This window comes from Bactrocera dorsalis, chromosome 3 (assembly GCF_023373825.1).
Source record: "Bactrocera dorsalis isolate Fly_Bdor chromosome 3, ASM2337382v1, whole genome shotgun sequence".
Lineage (NCBI taxonomy): Eukaryota > Metazoa > Arthropoda > Insecta > Diptera > Tephritidae > Bactrocera > Bactrocera dorsalis.
Window position 1 is genome coordinate 45,430,199 of NC_064305.1, and position 23,204 is coordinate 45,453,402.

General features: G+C 38.0%; 1 protein-coding gene across 19 annotated transcripts in view; it reads left to right on the forward strand.

Moving 5' to 3' along the window:
• LOC115066185 (synaptic vesicle 2-related protein) overlaps positions 1 to 23,204 on the forward strand; it is a 795,221-nt gene that overhangs the window by 142,757 nt on the left and 629,260 nt on the right. The window contains exon 3 of one of the 19 annotated variants that reach the window (XR_007422132.1): positions 8,613 to 9,365. The exons of the other annotated variants lie outside the window; for them this stretch is intronic. The gene's annotated coding sequence lies outside the window, so the exon portion shown is untranslated. Of the gene's footprint in view, positions 1 to 8,612; positions 9,366 to 23,204 lie in introns of those variants that run through there. 19 annotated transcript variants of the gene reach the window in all.

Consider the following 23,204-nt stretch of genomic DNA (forward strand, 5'->3'; position numbering starts at 1 on the left):
GGCTTCCCATCAAAACTGATGAGCGATAATGGTAAATTCATTGGAGCCCAAAGAGCCACTGAAAAGGAGTTTGTGGAATTTATCAAACAAGTCTCACCAGAGATTGTACAAAGGTATGCTCCCCAAGGTATTAACTGGCAATTTATCCCCCCAAGCGCACATGGGTGGTTTATGGGAATCAGCAGTAAAAAGCTTTAAATCCCACTTCAAAAAAGTAGCTGGAAACTACAAATTTAATTATGAACAGTTCACCACACTGTTAGAGCGAATTGAAGCCGTTCTCAATTCACGGCCACTCACAACCCTCTCGCAAAATCCCATTTTCTCAAAGAACTACCCATTCTGGCCACACCTGAGCCAGGCGTGGGGTCGCTATCCTTATTAAATCAATGGGAGAAAATAAAAATTCTCCATCACGATTTCAGCCGCCGATGGAAGGAAGAATACCTAAAGGACCTCCATAAAAGGTACCGGTGGAAGAGTCCAGAAAAGGCGCCAAAGCTTGGTGATTGTGTCGTCATCCATGATGACTGTCTACCCCCAACCGAATGGCGGCTTGGCCACATAGAAAAACTACTCTACGGTTCTAACGGTCATGTGCGAGTTGTTGATCTCCGCACTCAAAGCGGTAAGTTGACAAGACCGCTCATGAAACTGTGTTTTCTGCCATATAGTAACGAAATCGCATATAATGAAAAAACCGCCGATAATCCCGCAAACAAAATTTAAAAATCAAATAATTAATCGACAATCCCGCAAACAAAATTAAAATCAAATAATTAATCGATGAACCCACAAATAAAACCTAATCGAAACTACTAACGAATCTAACCGCAATGGTCGATCTACATGACGACCCATTCTTGCCACATACCGTGGCACAATTGTCATATGAATTTGCATGCAACAAATGTGTAATTATAATAACTTCTTTATACAGATCAATATGGATGTGGATATGCCCAGCGTGCCAGCGCCAACAGTGAGGTCCACCATTACTGTGCCACGCCCTGGGGCAGCTTCAGCGCAATGAAGCCCAACGGCAAGGCCTCCTGCAACCGCTCCTCGTAGTGGTACGCGACCACTACCACCCCCCTCAGCACTAGCCGCGGAGCCTCTGCGCAGCCGATGTCCCCTGTGTCGGCGCTCTCATCGGCTACAGCATTGCAGCATTTTCCGTGGCAGGCAGCACTTACAACGCCAGAAGGTTACTCTGGCTCACGGACACTGCCTGAATTGTTTGGCGACGGCACACCACACACAGGAGTGTAAGTCAGTCACCCTCTGCCAACTGTGCAACCGGCCACACCACACTATGCTGCATCGCACCCCAAAACGGGCCGCCATGCGCCAACGCTCCGCGGGCAGATCGCAGCAGACCAGTCGTCCGGGTCGGCAAAGGAGGCTAATAGCCCCTCCTCCAACCATATCGAGGCGAAATGAGGCATCATCACGGCGTCGACAGCCTCGGTCGTCATACCCCGCTCCACTGGCCTCAGCAGTGTTGTTGCCACGCTGCAGCAATTACAGCAACTGCTAGGCTAATATTCGCCTAGGGGGGCCGGGATGGCTAGATGAGTTAGCGCCTCCCCTCAACACACGTCCCTGGACGATAATTCACGACACCAACACGATCCACACATGAAGACCACACACGAATACATCACACATGAAGACAAAACACATGACAACATCATACCGTTATACAGCGTCATTCGCAACTCAGCAGCCCTTAAAAAGATCAGCAGTAACGAGCAACGGCAAGAGTGAAGCGAGTGCTGACAACAACGCGTTTTTTTAAATACAAACGTTCAAAAGTGTTTTCGGATATTTAGATACAAACGTTCAAAAGTGCTTTCTGATATCTAAATACATACAACCGTTCAAAAGTGTTTTCTGATATCTAAATACATACAAAAGTTGCCACGATCAAAGATACAGATGTTTGTGGTTTGCAAAAATAAAAATATAATATGACACATAAGCGAGTGCGAATACTTAAGCGAGTGGTACTTAAAACAATAATTTCTATGTATTTCATAAAAAACAACCGTGAGGCAGCAAGATATAGACAGTTAAGAGGGATGATTTTCATTTAAGCGGAGTACTACTTAACCGGGATTCACTATACACATAAATCAGAGGAATATTAAATATTTTCTTTGACACATTTCTTGACTTGAAAATCGACAAATGAACTATGTTGTCAATTTTATTCTATACTTACATATACCCGTATTTGTGGGTTTGTCGTTTTTTCCTTCTCATACAAATATCAAAAATTGTTCAATTTATGATTTTTAGCTTTTGCCATCGTCGCGAAAAGACGCTTGTAGGCAAAAGCATGCTCGGGGAGATGTAATGGTGTTTGTTTTTATGAATGAAGCAAGTTTGCCTGTTGAAAGTGCGCTTGCGTTCATGAATGAAAATATTGTTGTTAGGTGTTTTTCTACAAATTTGGACATCGACTGTTTGGCTGCCATATTGACTTGTGATGCAGCTGACGCTATTTGAAACCATTGTTGTTTTTGTAGAGCAATATCCGTAATTTTTGCGGGTGACATATCGACATGTGAACGCATATAAGTATGTATGTTTTGTATGCATTATTTGTGGGGGAATGCCATACACACATAATTACATTTTTTTTTTTTTTTTTTTTTTTTTTTTTTTTTTTTTTGTAGGAGGAAGCATCGAAAGCCGGAGTGCGGGACTTTAATCCGCTAAACCTAACCTACTCCCACATCATGTCTCTCCCACGGGACCACTGGACAAAGTATTACTTCATGGGAGAGAAGAAGACATTTAAGTCTCCTCTATTGCACGGACTGACTGACGCCTAATCTGTTCTAAATGTCTCAATTTTGTGATAATTAGATTTGCCGCTCTGCTGACAGCTTTCCATTTTACAGAGGACTCGCACATATGTGCAGTCAAATTTTCCACCGTGATACTACCTCCCAGGGTGGTTTTCAACATTTCCCTTATACTTGAAAACCGTGGGCAATAAAAGAACACGTGTTCAGAGTTTTCTATACACTCTGTACACGTCGGACAGTATTGACTAAAGTCATGACGATATTTGAATAGATAGCTTCTGAAGCAACCATGCCCACTGAGTATTTGGGTAAGGTGGAAATCCAGGTCTCCATGTTTCCTACCTATCCACGAGTGTATGTCCGAAATCAGTCGGTAGGTCCACCGTCCTTTGCGTGAAGTTTGCCACCGCTGCTGCCACATTGCTATGCTTTTTATTCTCTCTTCTCTTTTTGCTGTGGTAGACGTCTCTGATAAGTTGTATATTCGCGCGAATTCGTCTCCCTGGATGTCAATCGGTGCCATGCTGGCTAATACCTCAGCAGCGTCATTTGAAATGGTTCGGAAAGCACTTATCACTCGTATTGCTGAAAGCCTATGCACTGTGTTAATTGGTCTAGCATATGACTTTGTTTCTAGCGCCTGTATCCATATTGGAGCCGCATATAGGATCACTGAACTTATTGCCTTAGCTATTAAACATCGTCGGCTGGAACGCACACAGCCTTTATTTGCCATCATTCTAGACAACGCATTATATATTTTATTTGCTTTACTTGTCGCATTTTCCAGGTGCTCTTTGAACTTGAGCCTTGAGTCCAATGTTACCCCGAGATACTTCAACTGCGGCTGTGAAGTAATCTCACATTCTCCGATGGTCAGCGATATTTTCTCCTCAATTTTCCTTGAGCTTATGAGCAGGACTTCTGTTTTCTGCTCAGCCAGCTCTAGACTCATGGCAGTAAACCATCGGCGCAGACCATTTATGCTGTCATTGCATGTGATCCGGAGGATCTGGATAATTACATGTGTACGCATATTTGTATGTTGGTTTGTGTATACATTATTTTTTGAGCAATGCTGTACACATATGCATATGTATGTACAAGTAGAGCAGTGCGCGCACACTTTTTACAGATATATGATAATATCACGATTTGAATTTGAATTGTACTTACATACATATGTATGTATGCAGTGGCGGATCCAGACCCGATTCTTGGGGGGAAAATTGAATTAATCCTTCAATTTGGGTTTCAAACTTATTATTGCGAGAGAAATACAGTACAAAGTATGAAACATAAATTATCAATTTCAATTTTTAGGTAAACAAAGTGGTTATAATCGAAAAGTCGGCCATATGCATGCATTACATAGCTGCTCATTTTATTAAAAATTCAAACAGAAAAATCTTTTTACATTGCGTGTTTCATAACGTTAAACGATGACTGCGAAGTTTTGCGAATCTTTCGATGACTTCGGCGGTGATTTCGATGTCATGGTGCGTATGAAGTAACGTTAATCCAACTAGTCTTTCTTGGAGCATGGTCGTCCTAAGCCATGTTTTGATGTGGCGAAGATAAGAGAAAGAACGTTCAGAGCTCGCGGTTGTTACGGGAAGTGTACAGAATACTCGGAGATAGGTGTGGATTGTTGGGAATATGTCGACATCACATTTTCTTAATGTTTCCAATGCAGAAGTTGGAACTTTGCTGCCTTCAATTTTTGGTTGCTGCTGGCAGTGACAATGCCAGTAGCTTAATTCTCCTTTGAATCTCAATTTTTGTACGCTTTTTTCCTCATCCAGAAGATTCCCGAATCTTTCTATCAAGTAACCGATCGATTTCGTTTTCTTTTAAATGACTTGCTTTTTCTGGGAGCAATACACTCAATTGGTAACCATCCAAAACTTCTTCTGAAAAACGAGCTTCCAAATCTTCTTTGATGGTATCCAGCAGAGATATGTAGACAGAGATCCTGTAGTAATCTTCGAAAGTTTTCACGTCGTAATTTTCGCGTTTCGTTCGTCTACCACAATTCCGATATGAAGTAAACTTCCGCTCTTTAATTTGTGTACAATGTCAGTATTGCAGCAACTACTCTGCGATGAACATAAAGTTACGGAAGAATGTAATTGATTTTTTTCGCAACTTCTTATGCCCTTCTCTCCGTAAACTGATATTCGCCTCATCTAGCCCCCGTGCGCACTTTGCTAACTTTGCGAGCTAAAGATGTGCCCATCCCTGATATAGATGATTCCGCGCAGCTGGGCATAGCGCGATTCTATTGGACAGTCAAGTTGAGGCGTTTTTGGCGAGATAAATGGATTTAAATGAAACGTCAACATGCGTCGAGTGTTTTTATACTCAATAGTACCAATTGTACAGTATGAGACATATATGCCCGCAGAGATATCGAACCTATGAGGCATTCGATAGTCGCAAGCGGCATCATGTCTATATGTTTTTTGTGGCGTCACCAACTGACGCTAGGTAATTCCCTAATATATGTAGATGCGTATGAAAATTTAAATGAAGACATGTAATTTACATACATATGTATGTATGTACAATATTGAATATATGAAATTATATTATATGTATTACCAAACATAAGAAATAACGGGTGATTTTTTTGAGGTTAGGATTTTCATGCATTAGTATTTGACAGATCACGTGGGATTTCAGACATGGTGTCAAAGAGAAAGATGCTCAGTATGCTTTGACATTTCATCATGAATAGACTTACTAACGAGCAACGCTTGCAAATCATTGAATTTTATTACCAAAATCAGTGTTCGGTTCGAAATGTGTTTCGCGCGCGTGTTTTGTTCAGCGATGAGGCTCATTTCTGGTTGAATGGCTACGTAAATAAGCAAAATTGCCGCATTTGGGGTGAAGAGCAACCAGAAGCCGTTCAAGAACTGCCCATGCATCCCGAAAAATGCACTGTTTGGTGTGGTTTGTACGCTGGTGGAATCATTGGACCGTATTTTTTCAAAGATGCTGTTGGACGCAACGTTACGGTGAATGGCGATCGCTATCGTTCGATGCTAACAAACTTTTTGTTGCCAAAAATGGAAGAACTGAACTTGGTTGACATGTGGTTTCAACAAGATGGCGCTACATGCCACACAGCTCGCGATTCTATGGCCATTTTGAGGGAAAACTTCGGACAACAATTCATCTCAAGAAATGGACCCGTAAGTTGGCCACCAAGATCATGCGATTTAACGCCTTTAGACTATTTTTTGTGGGGCTACGTCAAGTCTAAAGTCTACAGAAATAAGCCAGCAACTATTCCAGCTTTGGAAGACAACATTTCCGAAGAAATTCGGGCTATTCCGGCCGAAATGCTCGAAAAAGTTGCCCAAAATTGGACTTTCCGAATGGACCACCTAAGACGCAGCCGCGGTCAACATTTAAATGAAATTATCTTCAAAAAGTAAATGTCATGAACCAATCTAACGTTTCAAATAAAGAACCGATGAGATTTTGCAAATTTTATGCGTTTTTTTTTTAAAAAAAGTTATCAAGCTCTTAAAAAATCACCCTTTATTTAAAAAATTAACTGTTATTCACACATTAACTACAAATATATATTTTGAAAATAGCATAATTTGCTTAAAATGTCATCAGTTTTGCATGTATTCATAAAAATTCTCAAAATGGTAATCATATCAATTAATATGATGGCATGTAAACGTATAAAAATATAGACAAAAGAGCAACATACGTTTGCAATAGGAATGTATATTTCCGAGCATAATTTTCATTGAATGCTCAGTTCTATTCGCTCACCACTGTTAAAATTTCTCCTTCTCAGCCAAAAGTGGTGAAATCCACTAATAGGATTTTGTTAGCTCTTGACAGTTCACATGCTTGTCCGCAACTGAACCTTCTCTATATTATACGTTCTCTGTAAATAATGCACCATATCCAAATTTAATTATCCAGCAATAGAAGAGGTATAGTTGTAAAAAAACAGCATTGACGCGTTTAGTGGGGTATGTTTTTCATTTTCTAAGAAAATGTACTGTATATTTTTTTACATCAGTCTGTTTACTACAGATACAGATTTGTCCAGGTGAATGCCAGGATAAGTTATATTATTTGCTTGGGGTATTAGGATGCTTTCCATTTTGATAAATGACATTTGATAAAAAAATTAAAATTTTCACATATTTGGACATAAGTGCGCAACTAATGCTTCATTTAGTGTCCGACTTGCTAGATGTGAACAAAACCATTTATACTCGTACAATGGTTAGATCACGGCTCGTTGTTTCACTTAAACTTTTTGGAGATCCTGATGTGCTTCAGCCGCCGGTTTATTTGCTAAAAGGAGAAAAACAATACTTCCCGCACGGTTATGTGGAAAAGGGACATATTTGCACAACCAAAATGTGATACGTAAACAAAGTCTTGGGAAACACAATTCCTTTACATCTGAAAAGGTTAAGTTTATTACGATTTGGATATATCGAAATCGATCACCACTAACTGCGGGACTATCTATTGACAAACAGCGTGAACTTAAGTAGTTACGTACCAATACATTAGGGGCATTCAGACCAGCCTTTTTAATTCATTAGCTGTTATTCAGTAGTTTTTGACATGTATTTTATTTTTGTAAAATTAACAGACTATCGTTCTACCGAGTAACGAACAATCCATCTGGCAAGCTTGATAATTGTTTCGTTACTCGGTAATATCACATCAGCTGTTCTCCTGCTCCTCTGTACATCAATTTAAATTTCAATTAATTGACTGACAATTTTTGATTTTGCACTTTGTTGAAGCATTTTAACTCTTTAATTTACCATACTATAGAGGTAGAACAAAAAGTATGTTCACAGTTAAGCCTTTTAACGAAGTATGAACTAACGAATTCCTAAATAACTAACGAATTACTTAATTAACTTCTGTCTGAATACCCCTATTAATTCGAAAGTTGGTGAGTCGTTCTTCGATAAAAGCTAGCGGTCCTTCGCACAATGATTGGACACACTAAGGCAGTGTAATTTCCGAAAGTCAACAAGGTGTTTTTTTAATTGGTTAGTGCCTTGAGATACACTAGCTCTAACCGTTTGTTCATCATGACCAGGAAAGGGCACGACCACAATCAAACACACAGCACAGTAAATAACGAACAAAAAAATCTGCTTGTTGAAAGAAAAAGTTCACGTAGAAGTGATTATGTGTACGTTCAAATAAATGTATGAAAATTAATATTATCTCTTATTAAGTAACAATTGGTATTTTTTAAAAGACACTTAATAATATTTTATCAAGTAAGAATTTATTTATTGTCATACGTTAAAAGTTCATCTCTGTCCGCAACAACCTATTCAGTCAAATGCTAATTGCAGACAGATTTTATCATCGCTTTGGGTCTTCATAATGATTAAGTTAGTGATCGACGCAAACCTGTAGTCCGAATCCACGGATAAAGGGTTACCCAACTTATTCAAGTGCGTTTTCAATTGTAGCCAGATCGAACAAACTAAGAATTTTTGGACATTTAAATTAAAACCATCAACATTTATTACGATTAAAAATTATTATATATTGAGCTTTTACAATGTGATGAAACTATTTAAATATTTTTTTATGATTTTACGGTATATTAAAACAACTGTCTTTTGAACTTTCAATACTTAATAGAGTAAATTAAGCCTGTTAGCTCTTCATTAATAAATGCTTTTACTAAATTTTACAAAGCGTTTCATCAAATACATTTAAATTTTGGATTTTCTTTAATTTTCACTGTTTTCGAATTTTTATTCATTCCAGTCATTCCAATTGTGAAACGTCAAAAGCTACCAGATCCAGTCAAATGTCAAAGTTTAGAGCGGCTCTTTCATTTCCAGTGACAGGAGAGTTGGGGATCTCTTTATCTCTGATGTAAATTTAACTTACCACCGCTTCTACCGTCCGTCCAATAGATATCCGTTAAAATTGGATATTTCCCTTAGAAACGAGTCAGATGCTCACTATTTTACAATAAAGAGTTGCCGGTCTCGATATTTTATAGTAATTAAAAAATAAACTTGAATATATTTTACATTTTCTTAAAGTAATTCAGAATCACAGTTAAATACTATTATTATAAATAGTTAGACCATTTTTAATAGTTGGATTTTAATTTTGATCTTTTACTTGATGACAAATTATAACTGAAATGCACCATATAAACATAATAAAACGGGCCTCTCTGTTCACTTACGCTCTTTTAGCACATGCTAGAACCAAAAATAAAGAGATGCTCAACTATCATGTCATTGGATATTAATCATATCCGGAAATTTAAAAGCTAACTGAATTCAGCAGACTTTGACCTTTTGCGATTGGGAAAAGAATGACGGCCATTCTACTAAAAAATATGTGAACGGAGAGATCTGTTCAAGATCATTAAGAATAATTGTAAAACAATAAAAATTAAAGAAAACGCGAAATTGAGATATATGTAACAAAATCTTTTGTAATGTCATGCTTCGTATATCAATTTTCCATTGAACAGAATAAAAAATCATATACTAATTGAGAGCTAATACGTTTAATTCACTTTATTCAGGGTACAAAGTTCAAAGTCAGTTGTTTTAATGTCACAAAATCATATTGGGTTGTCAAAAAAGTCTTGTGGTATTTTTATTGAATTTTTTTTTTATTGAAATTGAAATGAATTTTTGATGACTCATGCCCGATGCTACGGCTGCTACTATGCCGGTCTCTTTCGACCAATTCAGTGATTTTATCGCAATTTTCGACGACAGGCCTTCCGGAGCGTGGCGCATCTTCGACCACCTCTACACCAGAACGAAAACGTTGAAACCATCGTTGTGCGGTGGAAATGGAAACTGTATCGGGTCCATAAACTACACAAATTTTATTGGCGGCTTGAGATGCATTTTTGCCTTTATCGTAGTAGTACTGTAAAATATGCCGATATTTCCTCTTTATTTTGCTCCATGTTTGCGACGCTATTCAAAAAGGTATAGCATGACCCGATGCGACGAATAAAACAAGACCTACGCGCTTTCAGCGCCAACTAGCGAAAATACCGCAAGACTTTTTTGACAACCCAATAGTTTCGCCATATGTTAAACAGATATTTGTATGTACTTATATAATAATCTTAACAAATGTTGGATGTTTTAATTTCATCGCCCAAAAATGATTACTATCTTTTCTTTTTTTTAATTATGATAATTGAAAAGCTTGTGTTCTTTTTGACCTTGTTGCCCTTGGCATATATTTATATATGGATAAAATTTATTGCAACTTTTAAGGAATTTATTTTGGTGAGTTAAAAATCTTTGGGTATATTCGAAAGATAATTTCTTCGTGCGTTACTTTCTTTATTATTGGTGAGTTCATCTTTTTCCTTACTTCCAATTTGCAAAAAAATGTGAATATACTCGTAGTCATATACATACTAGTTCTACCAGAGAATGTAAAGTATGGAGAAGGTGCATATCGAAATCTGTATGATGTTCGATTGCGCGGCTAACAGAGCTGATAGAACCAAAGTAAGGAATTCACCATTTTCGCTGCTATTTAGCAGAATTGAGCTTGTGCAGTGGCAGAAATATATGTAGATTCATGCGACATAAATAAAGAGAACTGCTTTGAGGTAAAATATACAAAGTCACACAGAGAATGTAAAAAAGTATTCTCTGAGTGACATATCGCTCATTTGCTGCAAGACCGGCATAAGTCAAAAATATCGATTTTCCAGAAAACGCGTTTATAGTTTTCAACTGACTACAACCTTACACGGTGACTCCAACCTTACACCTCTTCTCAAGCGGAGCATATAAGAGGTATTCATATGAATTTTTCACTCAACATGAAGTATGCTATAACGAACAATTCTGCAGCATTAACTCAAAAATAACGTTTTTTGATTTATGCCGGTCTTGCAGCAAATGAGCGATATGCATGCTTATTTTGTATTATATGAACATATCCGTGATTATTTTGTGTTATAAGAACCGTTGTTTTCCGAAAAATGGTAAAAATTGTATGTTATAAAATTAAATAAAAAATAATTTTAAATAAATTACACTGTGATAGTTTAAAAAAAAAAAAAAAAAGACAAGACCAAATTCGACGGTTTCCCCCTATTTTGGGTCCTATGAATCGAACTGCATCATTACTTTTTTGAGTTACAATCATGGTTTCATACAAAAATTTTTGTTGAAGTTTTTAATCAAAGTGGCCCATTGTAAGAGAAAGGCACATTCGTCTTCGGTCTCTAACTTTTTTAATGTTTACTTTTTTGGTAAACTTTCTTTGGCAAAGCTTCTCAGAATAAGTCTGTCTTTAAGTTCTTAGATGACTGTAAACCCCAAAATCAATGTTTTTTGTGTCCTTATAGCCAATATGTCGAAAAAACTGAAATTTAATTCATTTTTTTAAATGTTTTTTCCCTCACGTTTCGTCAATATTTTAATTTACTCTTTGATACTTATACATTAAGTGACATCTTGTAATAGTAAGAAACTTAAGCAAAGACAACGTTCTGAGCAAACTAACCATTAGAAAAAAACTTAACAAAATTGTATTTTTTAAAAAAGCTACTCTAAGTATGTTTGTGTGCTGTTTTATTTTATTTTTTTTTTTTTTGTATCTTATAAGTGTTATCAATAAGTATCATAAATTTGTACACAATATTTAAATTAAATTTAATAAGACTCATCTATCAATGTCAAGCTTTTTGCCGCTGTACCAATGCTCAAGGGGGGCGGCGACTTGTTGAAATCTTTCTCCTTGCTCATCGGATTCAGTCGGAACTTGCTGCTCAAAATGGTCCTTGTGATGGTGAAGGAAATGCATTTTTAAGGACATATTCACACCTATTTCTTCAAAAGCGTCTACCATGTCATCCACATATTTTTTCCAATCTTCAGACCGGTGCACTCCTAAGCAATGGTTTATAACGGTCATAACGGAGTTCCAGGCAATTTTTTCATTTGGCCTTAGAAGTTCTCCGAATTTGCGTTCTTCATAAGTTTTCTTATATCAGGGCCATTGAGAACACCTGAAAATAATGTATCAACATAACATTCGTTCTATTAAAAGACTTAAAATACCTTCTTTTATTTTCGCAACACTTAGTCTTGGAAATATTTCTGTCAAACATTTAAAAGCTTCAGCATCTCGATTTATTGCTTTTATGAAATTTTTGACAATTCCCAATTTTATGTGCAGTGGTGGTAGCAAAATGTTATTAGCTGGTATCAGCGGAATATGGATAACATTTGCCACATTTAAATGAAATTCGGTGCGAAGCTTCCAATCACGCATTCTATATTGGTTTCCGCGGTACCTTGTGTCCCAATGACAAATGATGCACATATTTTTTGTGTATCCTGTCTGCAAACCAGTAAGCAAGGCGATAACTTTTAAATCCGCACATATCTTCCATTGATGCTGCTGATACTGAACTCTGTCCAAAATTAATTTCATTGCTTCGTATGTTTCCTTTGTGTTGGAGCTTATGGCGATTGGAACCGGATTTTTTGTGTTATCCACATACAGCAATACTGCTTTTAAACTATTTTTCGACGAGTCAATAAACAAGAGCCATTGCTCTGGTTTGTACTCACAGTTCATGTATTGTATAAGACCAGGAATATTTTTACAATACGAAAAAGTATTGTCGCCATTAACCTCAAAGAAATCTGAAAGCTCCTCCTGTCTTTTGCGGTATCCATACACCTTCACATCTTTAGGCAATATATTTACCCAGAGCCGTAACTAGGGCGTGGCGAAGGTGGCACCCGCCACGGGCGCAACAGTCGCAGAGGCGCAACGTAGGTTGAGCCTACATACGCCTGACGAAATATCGGTTGCTGAGCGTCCGAAAGAGCTACCGTCTGAAACTGGCGCGTCACCCACGGCGGGCGAAACAAGAGACATAGGGCGCGAACGGACCGAAAAAACTGGACGTGCTATTCCAGAAATCGGGGGCGCCACGCTGTTAGTGCGAGTCTGTCAGTCCTGTTTCTGTGCCCACTGCCGACCGTGCCGTGTGTTGTGCTATAGGCCAGTCAGCCACAATCTGTGTTCATCTGTGATCCAGGTGACAAAACGCATGCTTTTCAATAACATATGATGCAATGATGTAAAATTGTGCAAATTGTAGATTTTGTTTTCCATAGACAATGAGGACTATTGGAAGGTGCTTTCTGATTTTCGGTATAACTTCCGGTACGTTAAAATCGAAAACAAGAAATGTACAATTGAAGAAAGCTTCATCACGTTTATTAACACCGAAGAAAAAACCGGTGAAGGTCTTTCGGGAGAAATTCTTGATAAATTAAGAAAAGATGGGCTAAACATTGCAAATGTACGAGGACAGCCTTATGACAACGGAGCTAATATGGCAGGCAAATATAAAGGTGTGCAGTCGAGAATATTAGCTTTGAACGTGAATGCTCGGTTTATTCCATGTACTACTCATAGCCTAAATTTGATTGGGGTCAATGCTGCCAACGTTATACTGCAAATGCAAACTTTTTTTGGTATCATCCAACAAACGTACAATTTTTTTGTTGGATCGGCAACTCGTTGGAAATTTTTGCAAGCAGAACTAAAAATAACGTTGAAAGGAACCTGTGACACGCGGTGGTCGTCAAAAGCTAATGCCGTGCACGCCCTGAACTCTCAACTGCCTACTATTGTGGAAATACTAAAAAAAATGACAAAAGGTGATCATCAGACAGGCGATACAATAGTACAAGCCAAATCTCTTCTCAAGTCGATACAAACCTTCGAATTCATAGTACTACTGAAGTTTTGGGATTCGCTTCTATCGCAAATCAATCGTGTCAACCTCGCACTGCAAGGCAAAAAACTCGATATTGCTCGTGCCGCAAAAATGATAAAAGGATTGCTGTCACAATTAACCATATACCGAGAGACTTTCTTCACAACAATTTTGCAATCATCAGTTGTGACAGCTGAACAATTGCAAGTAACACCAGATTTCCAAGATACTCGAAAACGACCAAAGAAAATGATGCCGGGAGAAAAAGCGAAAGATGAATCTCCATCTATAAGTGCCCAAACTCATTTCAAAGCAGGATCCAAGTTCCTGATCTTATGATTGCCCAAATGAATACCCGGTTCATCGCTTTAAATGAAGTTGCCGATGATTTCGCATTTTTGAGCGGTCAAGCAATTGTGAACACCAGTGTTACTGAACTCACCAAAATAGCGGCAGATCTCGCTATCAAATATCCTGATGACTTGGATCCGCATGAATTTTCATCGGAAATTGAGAGTTTCAAATTTCAAGCAACGACGCTGATGAGTGAAGACACAGACATGAACCATTTGAATGTATTAGAAAAAATATTCGATCTGTCGCTCGAGGATGTATATCCGAACATAACAACAGCACTGAGAATATTCTTATGCATGCCTGTTACGACGGCTACTTGCGAGCGTTCTTTTAGTAAGCTAAAACTCATCAAATCTTATCTTCGTTCCTCTTTAGGCCAGGAACGGTTAACGAATATCTCTATTTTGTCGATTGAGAAGGATACTACAACACGTCTCAATTTCGATAAAATAATCGATTTATTTGCAGAGGCGAAATCCAGAAAAGTATTATTCTGAACGATATAAGCGATCCTTGTATAAATTATTATTAAAAAAAAGATGTACGTTCTTTCACTTGTAAATATATGATTTTTGATTTGGACAACATCGGTTTCCATTATACTATATGGTAAGGGCGCAAGCAAGGTTGTTGCCACAGGCGCTGAAGCAGCTAGTTCCGGCTCTGTATTTACCTATCGAAGATGATGTGCTAGGCAAATCGCTTGTCTTTGCGATAATTTCAGGTGTCGTACCATCGTATTCAAACGGGCTTGGGAAATCTCCAAGTGACGACATGGGCTTTCAACTTCGTTTGGGTTATACATTGTGAGTAGATCTGTAGGCTCGGTGGAAAATGTTGGCGAAATATATCTGTCAGTTGGACTTGGACATCTTGGTATCGGAACATTTTCTGAGTGAGATACTGGTAGCTGTGCAGATTGAACATTTTTTAAACTGTGTTTTTTTTTGTTGAGTCTTGCAAATTTGTTCTTGCACGCGTAGCAGTTACCAGTAAGATGCCCTTGTGGATCTATCCAAATCATTGGGATGCCGAACCCCATTTTTAGGCACAGTCTTTTTGACCAGTTATGCAGGTTGTTGTTGCATTGCGTGTAAATGGTATTTGGCACCCAATCTACGTCTCTTAAAACGGGCAAATCGAAGTATTCCTCGTAGATGCCGGCAGTTCCCGAAGATATTTTGCGTCTACTCCGAGGGCTTGTAAATTTTCCACATACGTAGCAGAACAACGATAGGCCAATTGGACACCTATTCATTTTAATTTATTTTCTTAATATACAAGGCACTAAAACAATGTTCTTTCCACGAAGTCAAAGTCAAATTAACTACTGCAATCTATGCTTAAATTTTGACTCTTAGGTAAGCATTTAACGTTTCTTCCAAACGTTACTTGTTGTTATTTATTATCAGTGCAGTGGTTAAAAGCTTGACTCGTTGCTTGCTGATTTGTGTTGGACATTGATAGATGAGTCTTGTTAAATTTAATTTAAATATTGTGTTTACAAATTTATGAAACTTATTGATAACACTTATAAGATTCAAAAAAAATAAAACAGCACACAAACATAGTTGTGTAGCTTTTTTAAAAAATACAAATTTTGTTAAGTTTTTTTTCTAATGGTTAGTTTGCTCAGAACGTTGTCTTTGCTTAAGTTTCTTACTATTACAAGATGTCACTTAATGTATAAGTATCAAAGTGAATACATATCGACGCAGATTCTTGCGAGAAGCATCAGAAAGTTGTTCAATTTATGATTTTTAGCTTTTGTCATCGTCCCGAAAAGACGCTTGTTGGCAAAGGCATGCTCGGGGAGATGTTACGGCGTCTGTTTTTATGAATGAAGCGAGGTCGCTTGTGGAATTTGCGCCTGCGTTTATGAATGAAAATTTTTTTGTTGTAAGATTTACTACATTTGTTCTTCGCCAATTTGGCTGCCATATTGACTTGTGATGCTTATGCTGAGACAATTGTTGTTTTCGTAGAACAATGTTTCAATTTTTGTTGGTGACATATTCATATGTGTACGCATATGTATGTATGTTGTATGCTTGTGCATTATTTGTTTGGCAATGTATACAAATATATGTACATATAAGTATATATGAATGCATGAACATGCAATGAACCAATATGTACAAATGTATATTGTTTACGACGATATGTATAGATATTTGGGGTACTCACAACCTGTCGTAAAGCATCGTAAAATCGTAAAATTATAAATTTTTACACTTGTTTAAAAAAATTGTTGTTGGATTTCATACAAAAATGAGTTTACACATTTACAATTTTCAATGCTATGTTTTCGAATCGTTATAACTTACAACTTTATGAGACTTGTGAATTGCACAATTGTTGTGACAAATTTTATTTCTATTAGTAAGAAAAATATTTATTAGGCAAAAATTAAAAATAAACTCTATTGAGATTAGAACCTATGTTCACATCGCGACTTCCGAAGCGCTTACCACCAACACCACCATTGAGACTTGGGTTGCGTTGTATTAATTATGGTTTGGTTATGCATGTAAGAAATATACGATGGTTCAAATAGTTTTGTTTAAGTATAGAAATATGTGCAAACGACATAATGTATGTATGTATGATTGTTTCGCATTTTGCTTCTACGCCGGTCAAATTTCTATACAAAAATCAACTGAAATGCTTGATAAAATAAAATGGTCAATGAGGGCAATTAATTTTTAAAAAATTTATTGATAATTAAATAAAAATGAAAATACATATAAATTTATATAAATTTATTAAGAAACTGAAATGAAATAAATATAGTTTAAAAAAACTAAAAAAACACGCTTTTAAAGCATATCAAACTAAAAAGTGAAAAATAATTCTTTGTATAAACTAACAATAATAATGAAGGAAAAATTCCTGCATTATTGTGAAAATAGCGTGGAATGCTCGATATATGAAAAATATGTCACAAAGCACCCCACGCTTTTCTGACAATAATGCAGGAATTTTTCCTTCATTACACTGTCCAACAGCATTTTTGGAACAGAATAGCGACCCCATAATTCTGAAAGGGTATGTTGAGTAGATCATTTTTGTAGAACAAACTTATGGTCCAGCACGTCTGAGTTTTTTTTTACAGTGGGTCAAAGTTTTCATTTTTTGGTTGAAGGGAGCATTATACTATATGAAAAAAATGTTGTAAGTTAATGTCTGAGAGAATTCTTATGGTCAGAGTTGTATTGTGGAATTGTATGAGGATTATTTTTGTGGAAGATCTTAACCCTCTAACTGGTTTCTTTATGGGTCAATTTGACCCTTTTTTCGAGAAAATCAAAAAATATCCTTTAAAAAAGGACATTTAAGGATTAAAATATTCTACGAAAATGTTTGGCGGAAAATTTCAGTGGGGGTCACCAAAGACACCATTGTTGTAAATAAAGCTCTTTACGATTGATAAAAAAATTATAATTTTGTTTTAATAGTGGTTTATTATGGTATGTACATATTTATTTTTTTGCTTCAGCAGTAGTAGGACAATGGATTAAAGATTAAACTTAATATTCTTTCCTGTATTTAGCTTGACGTGAATGTCCCGATGTGTCAAGGTTTCTGTACAAGCCTCAAACGTATTCAGCAAGCAAACCGTATTTTATCTTCTTTTAATTTTGCTGCAGATAATCTGGGGAAAATTGTTTGAATGCGCTTGAAAGCATATCCTTGTGTATTTAAGCTTTTAATAAAATTTTTCACCACGCCCAACTTAATATGCAGCGGGGGAAGTATGACCTTATCTTTTGGGACAAGAGATTCATGGATTACATTTAAGTCACCAATAATATTTTCTTTACGTTCTTCGAAATATTTAATATGATAATGGCTGCTGGTAGCACGTGAATCCCATTTACAAAGAAAGCACATATATTTTGTGTATCCTGTTTGCATTCCAGTCAATATTGCAATCATTTTGAAGTCTGCGCATACTTCCCATTTATATTTATAGTATTCAATATTATTTACGAGATTTGAAATATTTGCGTATGTTTCCTCCTTTTTTGTGGAATACGCAACCGGTATTGATGGATGCTGATTTCCATTGTGCTGTTTTGAACTATCTATAAATAGTCGCCAATCGGAAGAGTCTAGTGGAAGCTTTAGATATTTTAGAACCTCTTCAATACTGCAACAGTATACAAGTTCTTCTGATTTTTTAAAATAACTTTCCAAATCGGCGTGTCTTTTTCTTGGCGATGTAACTTTTACATCGGCTGTTGTCAAATTCCTGTTTTTCAATCTGGAACATAATATTTCAGCTTTCTCTTTTGTTAGTCCTAAATCTCTTACAAGATCTTCAAAATAAGCTTGGTCTATTAAATTAGGACATATGTTTAAACCACGAGGAGGCAAGTAACTTATATCTGATATGTTTTCAACCGCCGCTTCTGTATTGGCGTATGTCATATTGGCCGAAAATGTATGTGTAGGCGGTTGAGGCACCGGAACACCTTCACAGCGCACTTCTTGTAAAATGACATTATTTGTTGCTTCGTATGTCATTATCGCGTAGTGCCTTTGGCTTCTACCAAATTTGTAATTTACGCAGAAATAGCATGTATCTGATTTTCAGGTTCAATCCATACAATAGGCGCAGAAAATGCCGCGCCTTAGTACCGCCTTTGTACCAGGTCAGAAGACCACTTTCGCAAGTAGTACATACAGTTTTTGGTATCCAAGCTTCACATAAAAATCGTATTCCAAAGAAAAGAAAATATGGGTCTTCAATTGTAGGGAATATCTTTCTTCTGCTTTGAAGGTGCGTAAAATGTACACAAATAAAGCAAAACCAATCTCTTAATTTGCAAACAGAATCCGCCATGCTTACTTAAGCTTTAATTGTTCTTTTTTTATATTAATTTTGGTAAAAATCACACCCGATATGTACTGCTTAGTAAGTCAATTAATTACTTCTCGAAAAAAGGGTCAAATTGACCCATAAAGAAACCAGTTAGAGGGTTAAGATCTTCCACAAAAATAATCCTCATACAATTCCACAATACAACTCTGACCATAAGAATTCTCTCAGACATTAACTTACAACATTTTTTTCATATAGTATAATGCTCCCTTCAACCAAAAAATTAAAACTTTGACCCACTGTATAAAAGAACTCAGACGTGCTGGACCATAAGTTTGTTCTACAGAAATGATCTACTCAACATACCCTTTCAGAATTATGGGGTCGCTATTCTGTTCCATTCAAAAAGTATTCATTTGTTGGACAGTGTTATTATTGTTAGTTTATACAAAGAATTATTTTTCACTTTTTAGTTTGATATGCTTTAAAAGCGTGTTTTTTAGTGTTTTTAAACTTTATTTATTTTTAATTTTTTAGTTTGATGTGAGAAACCCCAAATTTGTTAAAATATGAACTATGACATGTAGTATTGGTTAACTAAATCGATATTTAGACAGCATTTAATATCTACTCGTAACCTTTCATTGACTAATTGTTATATTATATTATTTGCGACCAAGTTCCATTTACGACTTTACGAATTATTATTTCTTTATCGAATCTATTTATGCGAGTAATATTATATAAACTTATGTATTTATTTTTCTTACTATAATTTGTGTATTTTCACAAGAAAGTTGTATATATTCACCAATGAATTCAATAAATTATATATAGGTTGAAAAATGATTCGAATAGGTTTACAAACGGATGATATTATAATTTGTATATTTTCACAAGGAAATCGTATATATTCACCAATGAATTATATATGTTGAAAAATGATTCGAATAGGTTTACAAACGGATGATATTATAATTTGTATATTTTCACAAGGAAATCGTATATATTCACCAATGAATTATATATGTTGAAAAATGATTTGAATAGGTTTACAAACGTATGATATGGATGATATATGGTTAAAAAATGAATTATATATTTCCTTTTAGGTTACAGCACTGGATACTACGCCAATTTCCTTTTAGGTTATAGCACTGGATACTACGCCAATTTCTTTCGCATATAGCGATACTCAAAGATTAAACGTTACCACCAAAGTTAATGTATATACAACGGGTAGAAGCCAAATACCAAACGAATGCTCTCTATATAAAATGACCGGAGGGTGCCAAAAATGCAAAGTTAAAAAATGTTTTTAAATAGACGGTGTGGGCGCGTGTGTAGCGGCGAACCTGACTGACCTGAAAAATGGAACAAAAACAGTTTGGTGTGGAGGTGATCAATGATGCCCTGTTTTTCTAATTAACGTGTTGATGTGGCGAGTGTTGTATTCACTGGTCAGTGATGCACTGTTTTTTTCTAATTAACATGTTGATGTGGAGAGTGTTGTATTCACTGATCAGTGATGCCCTTTAGTTAAATTAGTTCGGGCGACTGGAGCTCATCTCAACATCCTGGCCCCCCTAGGCGAGTACTAGCCTAGTAGACGCTGTAGTGCCTGTAACGTAGCTACAACGCCGCTCAGGCCGGTGGGGCGGTGAGGTTGTGGCCTTATTTGGTTGCGCGTGGAGGTCGTATTGAGGGGGCGCCAGGACCATCCAACTTAGGCTGCGATCGTCGGGTGGCCGTACGGCGGCGGAGGACAGTTGGTGAGCCAGGATGTCCGGCGTTCCGGTGGAGTAACGTATGATGCGGTCTTTCACACAACCGGCACAAGGTATCAGATTCGCATTCAAGCGTGGCGTGTGACTGGGCCAAGCAGTTTAAACAATGGCCATGTGCCTGTGCCACCTTCTGACGTTGTACGGGTAACATTCCCTTGAAAATAGAGCAATGCTGCAGCCTATGAGAACGGCAACAGAGCGGACATCTGGTGCGTTGCGGTTTCGGAGGCGCCGGCGTCGGTGATGCGCGTGTTGAGCTTCGTGCCACGGTTGGCGCCCTTGCTGCCGTGATGGTTCGGGGCGCTGCTACTGGAACAGTTCCGGAGCGCGGCACAGTAACAGCCGAACGGAGAGTTGGCGTGGGGGTTACCGGTGTATCCATATCGATCTGTGGAAAGAGAAAATCGTAATGATTATAAGTTGATTGCCTGTAAGCGTGCATGAACAGGATGCCACGTGAGGGGCATGACTAAATGATCGTCCGTCTATGGGGTTGCATATATATGTAGGTTAGGAAGCTTATTGTAATCATTTTTTCGGGTGTTCTTAATGATATTATTAATTTATTTTCTTTTTCCCGTCTTTTCGGATCAGTTTAGGAAGGGTCATTATTTGCGTTTTCGTAAGTAGCGGCAGTTGGTAAGAAACATAATTTGACAAGCGGCCGGGTTAGCGTTCCGTTTTGCGTACGGAGATCAACCACCCGGATGTGACCGTCGGAACCGTAGTGAAGTTTCTCTATGCGGCCAAGCCGCCATTCTGTGGGGGGGAGACAATCGTCGTGAACTAGGACACAATCTCCAATCATTGGAGCCTGTTCTGGGATTTTCCATTTATACCTCTTGTGAAGGTCTTTTAAATACTCTTCTTTCCATCGTCGGCTAAAATTATGATAGAGAATTTTAATTCGTTCCCATCTGTTTAGTAAGGACGGCGACTCCATGCCTGGCTCAGGTGTGGCCAGAATGGACGCTCCTTTAAGAAAATGCCCTGGGGTAAGGGCAGCAAAGTCGGAGGGGTCTTGCGAGAGTACAGCGAGAGGCCGTGAGTTGAGAACGGCTTCGATTCTGGTTAACAATGTCGTGAATTCTTCATAATTGAATTTGAGGTTGCCAGCGAGCTGCTTGAAATGAGATTTAAGGCTCTTTACCGCTGATTCCCATAAACCACCCATATGAGGAGCGCTTGGGGGGATGAATTGCCAGTTTATACCTTGAGGGGCGTATTTTTGAACAATGTCAGGTGAGACTTGTTTCATGAACTCCACAAACTGTTTCTCGGTAGCTCTTTGGGCTCCAATAAATGTTTTGCCATTATCGCTCATGATTTTTGAAGGAAAACCACGTCTTGCGACGAAGCGAGGAAATGCGGCAAGAAAAGCCTCCCTGGTCAGATTAGTACATAGCTCCAGGTGTACTGCTTTTGTTGTGAAACAGACAAAGACAGCCACATAGCCTTTCATGAGGGTAGGAAATCTTAGCAATGAAGCCTTTATCTGAAAAGGACCAGCAAAATCTACACCTGTAGTGGTAAAAGGCGGAGCAAAGTTGCAGCGTTCCGGTGGAAGTGCTGCCATAATCTGTGTTCGCATTTTCTGTTTATGCATAGTGCAGATCTTGCACCTGAAAATGCATTTCTTGATTTGGGGCTTCAAACGTGGAATGTAATATTCCTGTCGTACCACATGCTGCATGAGACGGTTTTCGGCGTGTAGCATTAATATGTGGATGTAATGTAGGAATAATGTGGCAAATGGAGATTTCTCAGGTATTATTATGGGGTGGCGCTCGTTGCATGTTAGGCTTGAATTGGCAAGCCGACCATTGGCCCGAAGCAGCCCTTTCGTGTCTAGAAACGGGGTTAGCACTAAGAGGGAGCTTTTTTTATCAATCGGCTTCGATTCTCTTAGTGATGCTATGTCGCGCTAGTGATGCTGAAGTAGCGCGTTTGAGTTGATGCGATAAGAGCGACCTTTGCCTTTTGTAAGGCTTGGTGCGTCAATGTATCGCATTGGGGGTAAGTTGCTCCTTTCAGTTTATGTTTAAGTCGCTCTATGAACTGGAACATATAGGCGTCGACTCTGAGGGCTCGGGGGAACGATGAAAATCGTTCAAGGATGTCATTATCCTCCAATATTGTGTAGTAGGTGTCGATTTTTCGACTCTCGGGCGCAATTATGTTGCGCAGTGGCGATTGTGGCCAAGAATCGGAAGATTCTGCTAGCCATCGAGGGCCATTCCACCAGAGCGTGGTGGTGACCAGGTGCAGGGGTTTGCACCCTCTTGTACCTAGACCGGCAGGATTGTCAGCAGTGGCTACGTGTCGCCATGTGGCGGATCTCACTAGGTCAAGTATTTGCGAGGTTCGGTTGGAAATATATGTTTTCCACGCATGTGGGGGTTTTCCAACCAGGCTAGGACTATTTCGGAATCAGACCAGAGATATAGCTTGTATTTCGCCATGTCTAAGTGGGTCTGCACCATGGAAACTAGTTTTGCTAGTAGCAGGGCGTCGCAGAGTTCAAGTCGTGGTAGACTTATCGTTTTTAGAGGCGCAACTTTTGCTTTTGCCACTAATAAGTGGCTTGTGGTTGCGGTATCGCTTTGTGTGCGCACATATATGGTGGCACAATATGCTTC